This window comes from Ctenocephalides felis, unplaced genomic scaffold (assembly GCF_003426905.1).
Source record: "Ctenocephalides felis isolate EL2017-DRISC unplaced genomic scaffold, ASM342690v1 CF-g0.4_SCAFFOLD_01170, whole genome shotgun sequence".
In the NCBI taxonomy this organism is placed as follows: Eukaryota; Metazoa; Arthropoda; class Insecta; order Siphonaptera; family Pulicidae; genus Ctenocephalides; species Ctenocephalides felis.
In genome coordinates this window covers 58,783,524-58,795,904 of record NW_020537324.1, presented here as the reverse complement: position 1 = coordinate 58,795,904, position 12,381 = coordinate 58,783,524, and the positions used below count along the sequence as shown (strand labels likewise).

The window sequence follows — 12,381 nt, the reverse complement described above, 5'->3', positions numbered from 1 at the left end:
CAAATTTAGACACAAACTAGTGGGGTGCACGGCATCGTGTCTTAAGGCAAATTGCTGGAACTTTCTGTACCGTAATTAAAAATCTTGGTATGAAACCCCCCAAAAAAATATACAAAATGTGTACACAGTATTAAAATCTCTATAAAATATCGGATAATTTGATGTACATATGTCCAATAAACATTTTTGACCGCCAAATGTCATTTTTTTAACTTGTTTTTATTGAAGGTCCATAACTCTGGACCTGCTTTCCCAAAAATTTAATCAGTTCTTCACCTTGTTAATACAAGTAATGTTTTTTGAATTATTGAAATCGGACGCTACGTTCTCTTAAAAATCGAGTTACCGTTTTGGCACTTTTTGTCCCGTATCTTTGGAACGGCTAGACCTGCCTTCGCCAAAAACTAATCAGCACGACTCTTTATCAATACGATTCGATTTTTTTCAATTCGAATTATTCAAATCGGTTGATCGGTGTTTCCGAAATTGTCGACGATAATTTGTATCCGCATACACATACACACACACATACATTCATTTTTTTCTAAGGTATGCCAAAATGTTCAGAAACCTTTGAAACGTAAAGATATATAAAAATTTTCATTTTAGATTTTTTTGCTTTTACTATAACGGGAAGTTAAAAATATGGTCACAATACAGAAAATAGTCGATTTGACAAAATTTCGTCCGAACGTCCTCAAACGTTGAAATGTCTTCAAAGTTGGATTAGTTGCCGAAGTCGAAGTAAGTTCTTCGTCCGTGGTGCGTCGTGCGTGTAGCGCGGGTGCCGTCGGCTCGAAGATCAAAGCGGCCGTAATCATTAGCACATTGTCCGCGGCTCGGCCCTTTCATAAAGCGACAGCACGAGACCAGCCAGCTCTTCCCTCTCACCGACACAAATGATTTCGCGCGTCTTTACGAATCTTCGCGTATCATTTCCGCCGTCAACGGACCAAGTGGATTTTCAGAGATTTTGCTTGCGAATTTGCTAATAGGCGGTCTTGCCTATTTTACTATTCGATGTAGGTGGGTTTTTGAGATAAAATATTACGATTTTAGAAGTTACTCACAGAAATGAAAGACTGGAGTAAAAACGACCTCTCTCGGATAACAGCTCTACAAGATTCCATCATATTTGATGGTATTCGATTTAGACATTCTAAGTACTACAAATATTTGCTGATGTTCCACATTTTATTGGGCAAATATTAAAACTAGTTGGTATTGTTACAAGTTTGTTACAAGTTACATGAACTTCCCGATATGTGTAAATAATCGACTTAATCAATAAAAAATAATCAATAAAAAATAAATTAATTTATGAGTGATAAAGGTATGTAAACGGCCGAACACGTTAACTCAGAATATTTTCTAAAATCAAATTTTCAAAAATCAACAATTTTTTTAATTGAACCAGTTTCCGTAGCACTTTGATGGTTCAGTATGTTCATTAAGACCAAGTACTCTATCGTTATACCAAGTAAATCGTCTAATTTTAATTTGAACAAACGTCAAAAAACTACTCATTTTCTCAAACTTTGATGAACTTTTAAAATTAAACTACATGTCGTAAGGCCGTAATATTTCAGTAAGTTATGTAAGACTATGATGTATGTCGCCAAACAAAGTTCCATAAAAATCGGCTTAATTTTTTTTTCAACAGTTAATTACAAGAAAACGGCTCGGTAGATCTTCATCTAAAACTAATCAGTATCACACCCAACTAATATCTTTTGAACAGTTTTTGATTTTTTAAAATCGATTCGGTAGTATGAGCTTAAACGTGGACGAAACGTTTAACACTTTTTCCCAAATGACAAAGAAACGGCTCGGCCAATCGTAGCGCAAAACTGACAAACGATAGTCCTCATCGAGATACATCGAATGGCTTTTAAATTTTTGAAATCGGTCCAGCCGTTTTGAAGAAAACGTCGATTGACGGCAAAAAATATGTTCACACACACACACACACACACATACACACTCACACATACTTTTTCCAAATTTAGTCTCATTCGATTCAAAATGGCTTGAAACGTCGAGAAAACATAAAATTAGCGAATCGGATTTTTTTATGAAAACATAAACTTCTCCTTCGGGAAGCTAAAAAATTGAGTTTATTTTGACGATAATCTAATATTGAGCAAGTTATAATATGTAAACAGTTTTTGGTGATCCAAAAAGGTGTCATTTGGTGATAAAAAGTGATCATTGACATCAAATTATTAGATTTTTTATAAAAAAAATATTAATTATTACAAATTTTGTCTTCATTATTTTGAATCACTCCGTACCAAGATTTTTAATTTTCAAAGTTTACTTCTTAGATAGTTTAAATGTCCTTTGCAAGGATCAATCGCTATGAATGATTCAAAAAATATTCGCTTGGCTTTGACTGAGAGACCTACTGTTTATGCAGGCAGGTTTAGCATTTTTGGAGATACAGAGCGCAGAAGGTGCAAAAGTGGTCATGAAGGTTTTGAGAGTACAGATCATTCGATTGGAATGACTCAAAAAATATTTTGTTCGTGGTATTTTAGTGATATGAAGAAATGATTAGTTTTCCGAAAAGGCAAGTCAAAGGCACGCCATAGGGGGCGCCAAAACGAGTTTCGGAAATTAAATTTATAATATATTATTTATATTTTTTATTATTTATATAAAATCTAGAATACTTGATAAATTATATTAAACAATCTAACTTAACTAGGGATACGGAGACACAAAAAGCATATTTATTTTGCAATGTGATATCAGTAGAAACAATTAACCGATTAATAACTGTGCAAATTAGTAAATAACAGCTCTGTTTATTGCTTATTCTACTTATTCAATTTTTTCTTTGTTTGAAGTTACCGTGGAATCGAAAAAGAAATTATCCAGTGTTCAATCCCATAAGCGCAAACCTGCGAAAGATTAAATCAATTGTTGGTCATTATTGACGAAAAATTGCGAACTTTCAACTATATATTATGTTAAAAACTGTTATATCATCATTAAAGTTTAGAATTTCGCCGCATGTTTGTGCGATTTTACATTCTGTGTGCCAATTCGTAGGTAGCTACTGATTACAGTTTAAATCCACACTTAATAAAATACATTTTTAAAACCCGAAATAAAAATGTGTTTAACAAATTAATTTAAATTGTACAATTACAGATATTATAAGTATGTTGCAAAGATTGCTTTTAATGAAAGGGAAGTTTTTTTGGAAATAAACAGTTGAACAGTTTTATCTAAATAGCTAATTCTGATTCTTGTTGATAAAGTCGATTATTTAAACGTATCCGGATGTTCATATAAATTGTACTAAGAGGTTATATACAGTTAAACTGTCAAAAAAAGGTAATTTTTCTGAATTTTTTCCCGTGAAAACTATTCAACCTATGAATACGAAATTCATAGTTCATCTTTTAACTAAATTTTAAAAATGATTACAGATAAAAATATTTATTAAAAATAAAGTTCTCAAAGTTACAGCAGATCTGCGGGAGTACCTCTCGAAAAACCACACTATCTCTGAAATGAATAATCTGAAATTAAAAAATCAAAAAAAAATTATTAGAGAATTGATGAATCTAGTAATTGAACGAAGCAATAAGCTAAATAATAATTTTTGACAAAATGGCGGATTTAAAAAAAAATCGGTTTACTTACAACTAGTTTTATAAATGACTTCTTCTAATACATTTTAAATCTTAATTTCATGATATTTATGAACGATGATACGAATTTTCACGATCAAGAAATACTTTTCAGAATGCCAGGAATTCATTCACAATTCAAAACCTACTCATCCTAAATTATTTCCTGTTTCGATATGTTCATACTTAAAAAGTGTCTTCATTCGCTAGTGAAAGTATAAAATTTCAACGGTATATCCTGACTTAGCTTTCACCCTCGGCAGACACAAAGGCACCGGTATTTAGAAAGTACGTCACGCGTTTAGGGATGAAAGTTGACAGTTTTATTTAAAGTAAACCAGCTGTTCTGTCAAAAAATTAAACGTGTCAATTTAAAACTTGAGATTTTGTTACTAGAAAGGAAGAAACAAGGAAGGGTTAACTAAAAACTGAAGGGTTTGTTTGATATATATAGTATCAATTACTTAAGAATGCTTAATTTGGTCACTGATGTAATCGATACATTATCAAGTGTCGAGAAAAGTATAAGATTTCACTTATAAAAAATCTTCTGACACGGAGAGCTGATGTACACCGAAGTGACTACACATGTTGTAATTTTTTGTATTTTCAGAATATTGAAATATTTAATTTAGTACGATTCCTGATAGTGCTCAAAATTTATTTTGAAACAATATTTTTCTTAGATGTTCTTACTGCTTTTGTGTATATACTTTTATAAATATTTAATATATGATGCAGTGAATTCTAATTGAAAAACATGTGGTGAGTGGCATTGTGTCTTAAGGCAAATGGCTGGAACTTCCCGTACAGCAAAGAAATATTCGAGAAATATTAAATATTTTCAAATAGATTATTTTTTCAAATACTGTAACTTATATATGTTTACTGAAAAATAAATAAACAAAACTTAATCAATCGAATTCAGAATGAAAGATTTTTTTCAAAATGTATAAGAATCATATAAACTGAATTGCAAAATTAAAATTGTTCATTCTAAGTATATTAGTGAGCTTTAGAACTTTACCTAGAAAAAAAAAATCGATTTACTTTCGATATTCAAACAAAAATTATTTTGGAAATTAAAAAATGTTTTTTTCTAAAACCAATCGCTTTGTTAACACAAGCAGAATGTGTTTTAAATCATACAAATCGGATGCTTATTTTTCTCAAAATCTGCAATTTTTTGCACATTTAGCTCGGTATCTCCGAACGGCTAGACCTGCCTTTGCCATCACCATTTCTCCTTGTCATTACAAATTGAATGTTTTTTGCACTCTTTGCACCGTATCTCCGAAAAGTTTGGATCTGCCTTTGCCAAAAACTAATCGGCACATCTCCTTATCAATAGGAAACGAATATTTGTCCGTGCGCCAGAAAACGTGGACGAAAAATTGTATCCATACATATATACACGCACACATCCTTTTTTCAAAGGTATACCAAAATGTTCAGAAACCTTCAAAACATGAAGATATGCAAACATTTTCAATTTTGATCTTTGGACGATTACAATAACTTACCCTACGGAAGTTAAAAATGTATTCAAGTTAAATATAGCAATTTTACAAGAGCCTTTTTTCTATTCACTTATAAAAACAATGAGTCTGATTATGATAAATTCAACAGAAATATCAAGGCAAGACTTATTAAGATAGTAGTAAGAGTCGATATTTTTTTTGTTTATTATGTTATTTAGATAATAATTTTTAATTTTGTTGTCAACATGTTGTCAACCTAATAATTAAACTGCATCTTGTTGATTAAACATTGCAACTATTATTCCGCAAAATCTCTTTAAAATTAAAAATAAATTGTTGGATTTTTTTGCCCTCTGTCTGTCTCATTTTACCCTGTAATGGAGGTAATGGGGTAAAAAACACAAAGTGACAAATTTTCTAAAAATTGCAAAATATATTTTTACAATGATGAATTGGTTGTTTGGTTTAGATTTCACACTAGAATTGCTAAAAGTCAAATTGGAGCTTTATGCCTCGCTAAACTCTATTGAAAATTATTACTATATATTGTTAATGATCATAAGATTAGGAGTAAGATTGGCTTCCATAAGTATCATAACCACGTACATAAGTGATTAATCCGTTACTTAATCATTTGAAATTCTTTTTCTGTTTTTAAGTATTATTTTTTATTCCTACAATTTTTACTACTGTTCCAAGAACTTGCAGGGCGCACTAATAGTTACCTAAGCCCTTCAACCCATAATAGTATTTTTATTAGTGCACGGCCAGATGCCAATATAAAAATTATGACATTATTTTTAGTGACAGCATATACGGCCACATAAATATAGGCATGATCGCTTTACAGAAAACCCTCATGTAAAACATCAGTCCACAAGTCATAACAACGGTCACAAAATTTATGTGAAATCATATTAATTTAGAATGAGACCACGTTCTCTTAAGCACGAGGTAATAAACTTTTTGACCTAAGCTAACGACTTTAAAGTGATTTTTTTCTATGTATCACGTGCATGATATTTGGAGTCTGACTTAAACCCTTATAGTCGCCCATATACCTACTTAAAGGAATTATTTATTAAACAATTGTGCTTCTGGATTCTGATAAATCGAAATTGGATTTTTAATCAATAGAAATATTGCGATTTCTATAAGATATTCATCCTTAATTTTCATTTTAATGAATCATCAGGTTTTCAGCAACTCATGGCTTTTTTGTATATTCAATTTAACACAAATATTTTATAATTTTTTTTTAATTCTCGTGTATTTTATTGCATGGATTAATTATTTACTTTTATTATTATTTTATTGTTGCAAACATTATAAAAAACTCAAACAATTATTTAAGCATGTTAAAAATATGTCACAACAAGATATCTATTGGATTGTCTTCTCAAGAGTTATTGTTCGAAATTAATTGAACAATTACTGAATTTCTTAATAATGGTCAAATTGCAAATAAACTAGTGGGGTGTATGGCATCGTGCCTTAAGGCAAATTGCTGGAACTTCCCGTACCGTAACGAAGTGTTCGAGGAATATTGAATGTTTTCAAATACATTATTATATAAATATAAATATAAATACTGTATAAATATAAATACCTTAATATGAATATAAATACTGTAACATTATCGAATAATTATAAGAATGATATAAACTGAATTGCAAAGTTGAAAATATTTGTTCAAAGTATTTTAGAACTTAAGTCACAATTACAATTAAAATTTGAATTATTTTCTATGTACAAAAAAAAATATTTTAAAAAACAAAAAAAAATCAAAAGCAATTATTTTGTTAAAACAAGCAGAAAGTTCTTTGAATCATTCAAATCGGACGCCATTTTTTGCACATTTAGTTCTGTATCTCCGAAACCGCTGGACCTACCTTTGCAAAAAACTAATCACCACTTTTCCCCGTCATTACGAATTGAATGTTTTTTAGATCATGCAACGCCTATTTTCTGCATTCTCTGCTCCGTATCTCCGAAACAGCTGGACCTGCCATTGCCAAAAACTAATCAGCACATCTCCCTATCAATAGGAATCAAATCGGTTGATCCGTGCGCCCGAAAACGTGGACGAAAAATTGTATCCACCTTAGAAAAAATGGATGTGTGTGTGTATGTATGTACATTTTTTCTGAGGTATGCCAAAATGTTCAGAAACCTTCAAAACGTCGAGAAATGTAAAAATTTTCAATTTCGATTTTTGGACGATTACAATAACTTACCCCCACGGTAAGTTAAAAATAAGAATTATTTTACCAACTTGCCTTGTTCTTTAGATATTTAAAATCAAATCAGATGCATCTTTACTGTAAACATTTCGATATAAACGTTAAAAAACTTAAAATAATAAAAATTATGTTTACATAATCTGTTTACTACTATTTCATGCACTTATATTTTTATAATAATTATTATTACTATTTTATATTTTAAAAGTAGTAATAGCTAATCTAATAGTTTAAGAAATAGCTAATCATTTGATCATTGAGCTTTCAGTTACACTTTTTATTAAATCTAAGGACTTCTTTTACCTATTTTATGAGGAAATTCTTTTGATAGTATGTTTAATTCGAAGTTTATATATTGTTGTCCAATGCTCAATACTCAATTTAATTGAGTCATTTAACCTCTAATAGAAGTTAAATGACGAAATTAGTTAAATAAAAGATTACATAAGGTAATAAGTGTACTTTTATAATTACAGGGTTTTAAACTCGCGTTTCTTGCAACTTCATATTAAGTAGTAGTGAGCTTCATGTTTCACATTAAAATATATTCAAGTGGAAAATGCTTTTCCAGCTTTGTTGCAGTTAGTTAAAATATATCATCACTATTAGAAAAAACAACCATTGGATTGCCTTCTAATGTAAAACTAAGTCAATAGATCGGATAACCTTTGAGTTTACTTTTATAAAAGGCAAATTATTTGGGTGAAGATGATAGAACAACAGGATAAAAAACTCTTAATATTGCGATTTATTTTCAAAAACAATCCAATACAGGAAAGGATTTTTTTGTAATTATGGGGTATACTGATGTTTTTGACATTGAACTTAAAACTTAGATTAAAGTTCCGACAATATATCGTTACCTTTGAATCGTTCAAAAATTATTTAGTATAAGAAAATATACTTCGCAAAACATACATGGCCAGTGGTCAGTCTGATATATTTTTCTATTAACCACATTTTCAGTTAGTTTGAAATGTTGAAAATATTAATAATCGGATGCTGCAACAAGAACTTCTTTGCCAATTCGTGTTCAGTCGCCTGGCTAACGAATTTTTAGAGAGAGAAAGTTTAAGAGTAGTTTAGAGAAAAACAAGCAAAATATTTTGTGCCTTAAATGAATTTAAAAAAAAAACTCTATAAGCTACTTGAAGAATTAGACCACTATTTTCTGAGAAGGCAACCCAATGGTCAACCGTTCTTCTTTGTGTGGCTATTATATTAGATGCCCACACTTACTGTTAATTATTTTCAAACTCTTTACAACAAAATCTTGAAGTTAATCTAATCACATATTATCGTTTCGCGCATATTTAGTTTGGTGGTTTGTTAAAAATATTAATATTCGGATGCTGGTGCAAGGACTTCCTGGGCAACTCGTGTTCGGTAGCCTGGCTAACGTTATTCGAGCTATTCCTTCAGTTTTATTGTTTTGTTTTTACGAGTTATGAAAACATGCCGCGTCGCGTTTTATGATTGACCAAGTTTTAATATCACCACGGATTGTTCAAGTACCCGCGCACGAGAGTTCATAAGGCAAATCATAAAACGGTATGAACCTAACGGTATACGGTCGTATATGTCCTTTTTAATGACGGTAATATTCACGTGGCGACTCTACGGATATAACCTAGTGATGCCTCGAACCGAACTTTTCCTCGTTCGATTGATTCGAATCAAATTAATTGATAAACTCTTACCCTTTATGAATTCAGATAACTTCTTGAGAAATATTGAATGTAATTATCCTATTTTGAATACTTTTTTATATTTTCTAATTATACTAGAATAACTTTAGTTCTTGTATCATTAAATTCAGGATAAGATTTTTTTTTTCTAGTCCTATAAGCTGTTTTGACTTAATACTAGGTCGGTTTTACGGATGGCTACCCAAATATCTCATCTCTGTGTGATAAATTTTATTACAATTTTTGTAAAAAGGCGATGTTCAGTGTAAGATACAATTTATGTTATTCCTCCTCATATTGAAATTATTTTGATTCAAAACATGTAAACTTTCAAAAGGTAAGCAACTTAATTGTTGCCATCCGTTAGATTGATCTAAATAGATACCGCAGTAAATACTTTATCCAAACGTAGGTCAATAAGGTACAACTTTTTATTTTTTTTATATTTCTCTTATGGGCCGATTCTGCCGCACAACAAATCAATGCTATGGCAAGGCCATGTTACGTTCCAACTTGCATACATTATGCTACTGAATTGTACTGAATACTGTCAAAATGTCATGTATTTGCTGTGCATTCAGGCAGTTTTACACATAAACTGCAACGTCACTGGTATGTTATGAAGCTGGGTCAGAAAGACCTTGATCATTACATTTGTGCGATTTCTAGGTTAGGTTTTCTATGTGACAAACTGAGAAAAACGCCAGACTGCACAGCAACCACATCGCTTCTATCAATATTTAGAACGAATTAGTATGGAAAGTTCTTTATAACTTAGCCTTGCTATAACATTGGTCTGTTATGCGGCAGAATCCTCATACATTTTCTCTTCCACATAATTGCTAATTTCATGTTTTCTCAACGTTTTAAGCCATTCTGAACGGTTCTACACCAAAATGGGTGGAAGTACGTATGTATGTATGTGGACCAAGATCAGAGTTTTCATTGACATTTTCCGATTAAAAAATCTTAGAAATAAAACTAAAAATCATAAGCCATTTGATGAAACTTGATAAGGGCCTGAGTTGATTAGTTTTGAGAGATGTGGCCAAGCCATTTTTTCAGAATCAGCAGAAAATGCAACATTTTTGTCCATGGTTTAGCAAAAAATCCTTAACTTATTTTGAAAATTTAAAAGATATCATTTGGGAATTGTAAATTTATAACATATCAAAAGTTAGAACGGAGTTTAGTGTTCCATGAGATATTGTAATAGTGAGAGATACTTATTTACGTCTTTCGTTTATTTATGCTATTAGGAAAAAACTCAATAATTGTGATATATTGAAATAATGACTGAAAAAGCTATTTTCATTTAGAAACATATATTGGATCTTCCACTTTCAAGAAAGAACGGATATCACAATTTCTATTTAAACTCGAAAACTTGTGTTTGCAGAGCCTTAGTTCTAAACACTGTACCACGAGTGCTCCATAAATAAATAGGTAAAAATATTTATTACTGTATTCTTTTGATAAGTGAATAGAATAACATAGTTGATATAGGCACCTCGATGATTTTTCTTTCATTATAGCTGATTTTGTTAATTGATTATTTATTTTACTCTTTTATATAATATTAAATGACCTTTTTTTTAATCTTCTCGTCGGTGCTTCTTGAATTAGGTTTTGCATGTATCGATGAGGGTGAACTTTTTGAAACGTTTTTTTCCGATAAATATTAAAAAACAAGTCAAATTCATATAGTATTGATTATAGAATTTTTATAGTCTTTATACAGCATTGAATCAATACTAATGGGTACAACTCGGACTCGTGATTTACTTAAAACTTCTATTTTCATTTATTATAACATAAGTTTTTATTGGAATAACCATACTATATATCACTTATTGTTAGATTCCATGGTCTGGTGTAATATATCACAGTAAATCACAATAGTTGATTTTCTAATTTATTCAAAACTTGTTGTAAACATATAAACACATACACACATACAAAGAGCAAATGACACCAATTAAGAGGAAACAATAGTCAGTAGGGAAAAGCAGTATTCTAGATCCTTCTCTCATGAAGTGATGCTTAACGGCGGTTTCTGTTATAACAAGAGGTATGAATTAAGCGGAGATTTTAGTCCAACATACCCAATTTGTAATGTGCCCAACATACCAAGAAAATAGACCCAAGTCTGGCATGCGTGGAAGCATTTCCTTCGTTGTTCGGAGAAAAAAAATGATACCCACATACAAAAATATACAGATATATAATGAATAACTTTACTAGTAATCTTTTCCTATTTGTAAAATAAAATGAATTCAATTCATCTCAAATATGTATTTTTTTTTAAATTTAGTAAATCTGTTAATTTCATTACTCCTAATCGAATCTTTTTTCCTACTCAGATTTAGACTTATCTTTTTTACTATGTCCTTTACATTTTCGAATCAATAATTTCGATTGTCACATCACTAATCCAACCCATTCGTCTACTAGTAACATACTAATATAGTTAACTGTTAAGGTGAAAAGTACAATGATCTGAAGAATGTGATTAACTTCTGCCATGAATGAATTTCATCATTGCCGGATTTACGACCTTATATTCACTTTGATGTTCGCGATTGGGTGCTTTATCTTTCTGTAATATTATTATTAATCTTCGTCAGCTTTGCGATTTATTATATTTGTGTACAAGCAAATTATGATGTGACAAATAGACAATAAAATCGTACTAACATACATAAGCACATCACATCAGTCACTTATGGACACGATGAACTTTCGCAGATCGTAAAATTGTAAATGTTAATTTTTGGGTTTGTCGATGAATTTGGTCATTGGAAAGTATTTCTTTTATTGATGAGAAATTCAGCAAACACGTGATTGATCCATTCTCCATGTATATTTTGAAAAATAAGGCCAAAAATCGCGAGTTTTTCTTTTGAATCTGCTAGATATTGATTAACATCTACTGTAGTCTGTCTGTTTGCTTCGGTTAATCTCCGAAACATCTGGACCGATTTTGACAAAATTTTAAATGACAGATAGTAGATGTTATTAGTCGTAAATTAGATTACTTTTATTTTGTAAAAATTTATATTATTTTATCTTAAATTGCCTCACCTATATGCACACACGATTTCGCCCGGGTGAAATTTAATAAAAAAGTTTATTAGATTATATACTGTTTTGGTTTTTCATCATAATTCAAAGTTTTAACTAGTGGTGAATAGAATCGTGCCTTAAGGCAAATTGCTGGAATTTCCTGTACATACCATAATGAAATATTCGAAGAATACAATTTATTTTGGAAATTAAAAAAATAATTGAAACAAAAAATATGCTCTTTCCTCAAAAACAATCG

At 30.6% G+C, this 12,381-nt stretch overlaps 2 protein-coding genes across 3 annotated transcripts in view; both read left to right on the top strand.

Moving 5' to 3' along the window:
- The window catches only part of LOC113366341 (zinc transporter ZIP11-like), a 356,006-nt gene that overhangs the window by 148,459 nt on the left and 195,166 nt on the right, over window positions 1-12,381 (top strand). The gene's annotated exons all lie outside the window — the stretch shown is intronic.
- The window catches only part of LOC113366342 (transcription factor Sox-8-like), a 114,423-nt gene that overhangs the window by 24,770 nt on the left and 77,272 nt on the right, over window positions 1-12,381 (top strand). The window contains exon 6 of one of the 2 annotated variants that reach the window (XM_026607933.1): window positions 10,376-10,426. The exons of the other annotated variant lie outside the window; for it this stretch is intronic. The gene's annotated coding sequence lies outside the window, so the exon portion shown is untranslated. Of the gene's footprint in view, window positions 1-10,375; window positions 10,427-12,381 lie in introns of those variants that run through there. 2 annotated transcript variants of the gene reach the window in all.